This window comes from Prenolepis imparis, unplaced genomic scaffold, assembly GCF_030444845.1.
Source record: "Prenolepis imparis isolate NDT839.2.m4 unplaced genomic scaffold, iyPreImpa1.0 SCAF_10, whole genome shotgun sequence".
In the NCBI taxonomy this organism is placed as follows: Eukaryota; Metazoa; Arthropoda; class Insecta; order Hymenoptera; family Formicidae; genus Prenolepis; species Prenolepis imparis.
In genome coordinates, this window is record NW_028141168.1 from 1,752,465 (window position 1) to 1,758,546 (window position 6,082).

At 33.2% G+C, this 6,082-nt stretch overlaps 1 pseudogene; it reads left to right on the forward strand.

Moving 5' to 3' along the window:
* The first annotated feature begins 1,473 nt into the window (after positions 1-1,473).
* LOC145941389 (uncharacterized) lies at positions 1,474-2,427 on the forward strand (annotated as a pseudogene).
* The last annotated feature ends 3,655 nt before the right edge of the window (positions 2,428-6,082 follow it).

The following is a 6,082-nucleotide window of genomic DNA, read 5'->3' on the forward strand; positions in this document are numbered from 1 at the left end:
TTAGAAATATACTTTTTTTATTTCGATTATCTTGAGTTTTCACTTTATTTTCGCCCTTCTCTCGATTTTGAGGTATTCTTGCAGTAGTCGGTTGTTAGTTATTAACCGTTTCTTATTAACGCTGTTTAATGATTCGATCTTTTATTAGCGATTACGTTACTTCTGATTTGAATCTTAATTTACGACTAGCCTCGCGGGCTGACTCTCGGTCTTTTATATTCTTTGTTTCTTGGATTTCTTTCGGGAGAGGCCCTTGGAAACAGGTCTCTGATTGGTTAATAATATTCACGCGTTTTTGTTCTAACTGCAAGCGAAGCAGGTTGAAGTCGCAGGTCTTCGCTTGCATCTCGCGGTTTCCGGTGCTTCGCACGTGTCTCGCTGCGTTAGCGTTTTCACGCGACGGGCGTTTGTCGAGAGCGCTCTTTTATAAGCAAAAATGTTTTACAGTATTCTATAAAGATATTCAGTAAATTCTAATTTCTAATAACTACTGGTTATAGTTCGGGCTATAACAATTCGAATTTTTAGTAATTACTTATTATTTCGAAAGATACACATTTCAAAAATATTCTCTCAAAAGTTTCAGAAAAAAATCTGTAAAATTGGCTATGTTATATCCTTTCCCATGAAGTCGTGTCTATAGCACTTGACGTGAAGTTGACTGCGCTAAGCAGTGGAATTATCCATAGCAACGAAAACTTAATGTAACCTTTCTGACACTTTCTTTTAATTTATTTTTAATATATATTTTGATTGGGAAACCTGTTTGTATTATATTAAGATCGTATATAAAGAGACGCGCTAAATATATTTACGTTTCGCATCATGTTAATTATTCGAGTTTTTTTATTTCTGTTTTTTGTGTTGTATTATTATGAATTGAAGAAATAAAAAACATGTAGTCGGAAAAGAGGGTTGATAGGAAACGACGTAGGCCAAATCCGGTTAATCGATATCAAATAGAGAAAGAAAATCTAAATCTAAATATTAGCATTTCTTTTCATAAAAGCAGAACAGCATCGACAATTATATAAAATTAGACCAAACAATTAGCTATAGAATTTTTAATTTCTAAACAGTTTTCGTAGCAATAAGTCAATTCGTCAAGTATAAGTGTAAGGCGTGAGGTGGAATTTTATGAAACTAATCGATGAGAACTTGGATTTAAAATTGTGCTAAAATGCAACTCGTGCGAGCTAAAAAAAATTCCCTCGTGCCCAGCAATCAAAAATGCATATGAAATAAATCGTCGATTTATATTTGCAATGCGATTATTGGGAATATCATTAGCTGAAGCAGAAAAGTTTTCTGCATGCATGGGCTAGTTGCGCCCGATTTTTTAATCATTTTGCGATGTTATAATAAACCGAATTTGCCAAGCTACAGAATGTATTAAAAATTTATCATTAATAAAAGCTGGCGAAGAAAAAAAATTAATTACCAAAAAATGTGGAAAAAATAATCAAATAATTCGTTTTGGACGATGGCTCTTGGCGTAAACGTGTTTTCAGCTCTTTACATGGTGTAGTAAGTATTATCGGCTACTACTCCAAAAAAATCCTCGATATTTATGTTAAATTAGCATACTGCAAGACATGTACACTGTGGGAAAAAAAGTTGGTACAGAAGAATATGAAACTTGGAAGGAGGATCACGCTGATAAATGCGATTCAAATCATAGCGGCACCGCAGGTGAAATGGAATCTAATGCCATCGTCGAAATGTTTAAGAGAGCTGAAAACTTACATAAAGCGAAATATGTAAATTACATATAGGCGATGGTAATTCAAGAACTTATAACAAAATTGTACAGTTTATTTCGCATAATGTTAAAAAAAAAAGAATGTGTAAATCACATACAAAAACACATGGGTTCTAGATTGCGTAGCTGCAAAGAAAGAAAAAAGGGCCTCGGCGGAAACGGAAAATCAACTGGTAAGCTAATTGAAGAATTGACTACATATTATGGCCTTGCAATACGTCGCAATAGTAACTCTATACAAGATATGAAAAAGGCTATTTGGGCAACGTTTTTTCATAAGCTTCTTTTTTCAACATTCCATATAGATGTCTCAACACTCTCAGAACGATTTGGTCGTTTACTTAAGGGAACAAATACAAAATTGACATATACGGGATTTAATAAATTAAATCGGTTCATCAAAGTACACAAAAAAAAGACACGTTACATAGATACTTCCATAAAAATATCGTGTACAAAATATCGTGTACTGATTGTGACGCATCCTCTGTTGGACAAACTAAAGATTTTTAAAAGATTTTTAAAAACCAGATTAAGTGAGCACCGAAATCATAAACACAAATACACATACGATACAGCAATCAGTGATTACTGATCACAAATTTAATCAAGATTTTGTTAACCGGGATATTGTTGAGATATTGGATGAAGAACTCAATTTATAGAAAAGACTATTGGCAGAAATGTTTTATATTAAACGACAAAAAACAGTATTAATTTATATATATAGGTGTATATATATTGTGACGTTGCCGTCACGACGCGCGTCCCTCCCGCCGAAATCGCGGGGCGAGGGCCGAGCGGCCGCGCCACGTGAGAGAGAGAGAGAGAGAGAGAGAGAGAGAGAGAGAGAGAGAGAGCGCACGAGAGCCACCGAGTTTCCCCGGAGAGACGGCTTGCGATACCGATATTATATTTTAATGGACACCTTATCTCTCGACCAAACTGGCAGTATATTTATTAAGAAAATCACAACGTTTCGACCTCTATATTTGGTCCTTATCAAGTGATCTGTACAGCAAGATTTTATATCATTAATGAGGGATTAACAAATGAAATAATTAATTTGCACTTACATAGTTTCTTAAAGTTATACACTTATGTCAAAATTGATACGCGTCATGCTAGACAGACAGTTTATTGCCGACTAAACGACCTTTATTATTTTGTCATAGATATTATTAAGATTCTCAATGTCCTTATGTGAATTTATTGTGTTGTCATTTTTCTTTATATAAAACATCTCAGCTATCTCTCTTTTTCTTATATGTTTTTCGTTATGTAAAATGTTTGGGGTAGACCAATCGAAATCATGGTTAAAATCAATCCTATGCTTACTAACCACTGAAAGATTACTGTTGTGAAGTTTTATATTATTTGAATGTTCTTTGATTCGCGTGCATAATTGCCTTTTTGTCTGTCCTATGTATGATGCGCTGCAATCCTTACAGTTTATTTTATAGACTATTCCTGTTTTTTCCTGTAAAGATAGGATATCCTTCCCAAGTTTTATTACATGGTTTAATTTCTTAGGAATGTAATGTACAATGTTAAGACCGATCGTTTTGAAATTCTGATAGATATTATTTAGGCCTTTTACGAAAGGGAGCGATATAGTATTAGTAATTTCGCTTTTCTCCTGATTGTTACTAACGTTATTTGTTACGCGATTTTCCAAGGTATGCAGTCTTTTGTGAACAAACCGATTTATGAATTGTTCGGGAAAGCAATTGTTTGTCAATATTCGTTTAACAATTTCAATATTATCATGGTGAAATTTTTTATCTGCTAGTAAAATTGCATGATCGACTAAATTAAAGATCGTATTCATTTTATACTTGAGAGGATGATTTGAGTAGAAATTTATGTATCTATCTGAGCTAGTAGGCTTTCGGTACCAATTAGTAACCAAACCTCCGTTCGATCTAATAACCGTTGTGTTAAGAAAATTCAGACAACCATTAGATTCCAATTCATATGTAAACCCTAACCGCACATGATAATCATTAAAGACCTTCAAGATTTCCTGGACATTATTTTTTGGAACGATCGTGAAAATGTCATCCACGTACCTAAAATAAGTTTGAATGTTAAAACTTAGTTTTGACAAGCAAAAGGTCTCGAGATCGTCCATTACTAAATCCGCCAGAATAGGCGAAAGGGGGGAACCCATTGGACTGCCAAAAATCTGTTCGTAGAAACTTCCATTGAATGCGAAACTTGTTGAGTTTAAAATGAACTCGACAGCATAGGAAAATTGTGTAAGACTAAAATCTGTGTTAGGAGAAATTTTATTCCAACGTTTCTCAATGGCGTTTAGAGCCAATTCTTTAGGAATATTAGTATAGAGAGCCGTGACATCCAATGACAAAAGTATTTCGTCGTTTGTTATATTTTTATCTTTAATTTTAGTGGCAAAAGACCATCCGTCTTTAATATGTGAGGTAGCTTGTAAATTTGATTTATGTAAAATGTTATGAATATATTTCGCGACATTATAGATAGGACTTCCAATCGCTGAAACAATAATGCGTAATGGGAAACCCTCTTTATGGATTTTTGGCAGTCCATAACATCGCGGTAAATTGCCGTTAGTAGTATTTAATTGTCTATAAGTGCGTTCGTCGATTAATCCGTTATCGCGCCAGGATTTTAATAGAGAATTGAGTTTGTTAGTGAGCTGTTTTACGGGATTTCTGTTTAGTTTCCTATACGTTGTCATATCATTTAGTAAACATTCCATTTTTTCTACGTAGTCTTTTTTGTTCAAGATCACCGTGCATTGTCCTTTGTCGGCTTTTGTTACTAGGATGTCGTTATTTTCCCGAAGAAACTTATTACAAGTTGAAATTCCTTCAATGACAAACCTATCGATATGACTAATATGCTTATTAACACATAAAAATTTTTCCAGAGATTCAGCGATTGATATTCTAGTTGTTTCAATTAATTCTTTAGGAAACTTAGTCAGATTGACCTCTACATTCTTTATAATATCAAGTGAGATTAGCATACGGTCATTTTTGTTGTTTGAATTTATGGGCAGCCCGAATTTGTCTCCTAGGCTCAAGATAGTAGTAACTTCCATGGGGATGGTTTTATTACTTAAGTTAATTATCCATTTTGAGTTGTCTATGTTAGATAAAGGATTCATATTGACATTATGTTTCGTAGTTAGCGAGATGAATTTTTTATTTAATCTATTTTTTGATAGTGTGAAATGTTTAGAAAGTTTATGTTTATTATGGTCAAAAAAACTATAAACTAAGTCATGTGGTAGATTTGTTAAAAGTCTGTTTTCTATTTTTTGGTTATTAGATCGAAGGAAGGACAAGTTAAAGTTTACGTCTTTGATTTCAAGTTTCAGCAGTCTGTGTCGGTAATCGTTAGTTATTTTATGCATTTTCCTTTGAATATTTTTACTTTGAAATTTGACATTAATATTAAGTTTACTTATATGTGGTGGTAAAACATCATAGGTTCTACAGCGCAATAAGAATGTTAATTGTAAGTTCGCAGTTATGATTTTTTTACGGTTGTTGATCCATGTTTTCATCAATAATGTGTAGTCATTGCCGTAAATCCTCGAAATTGAGTGGAAGTAGCCTTCCTCTGATGTGAGCTCCATAATTAGGTCCAGGAGCGTAAAACAATAGGTTTGGTAGATGTTAAATCAGAATCGCCAGTAATATAAAAACAAATTAATGGACACCTTATCTCTCGACCAAACTGGCAGTATATTTATTAAGAAAATCACAACGTTTCGACCTCTATATTTGGTCCTTATCAAGTGATCTGTACAGCAAGATTTTATATCATTAATGAGGGATTAACAAATGAAATAATTAATTTGCACTTACATAGTTTCTTAAAGTTATACACTTATGTCAAAATTGATACGCGTCATGCTAGACAGACAGTTTATTGCCGACTAAACGACCTTTATTATTTTGTCATAGATATTATTAAGATTCTCAATGTCCTTATGTGAATTTATTGTGTTGTCATTTTTCTTTATATAAAACATCTCAGCTATCTCTCTTTTTCTTATATGTTTTTCGTTATGTAAAATGTTTGGGGTAGACCAATCGAAATCATGGTTAAAATCAATCCTATGCTTACTAACCACTGAAAGATTACTGTTGTGAAGTTTTATATTATTTGAATGTTCTTTGATTCGCGTGCATAATTGCCTTTTTGTCTGTCCTATGTATGATGCGCTGCAATCCTTACAGTTTATTTTATAGACTATTCCTGTTTTTTCCTGTAAAGATAGGATATCCTTCCCAAGTTTTATTACATGGTTTAATTTCTTAGGAA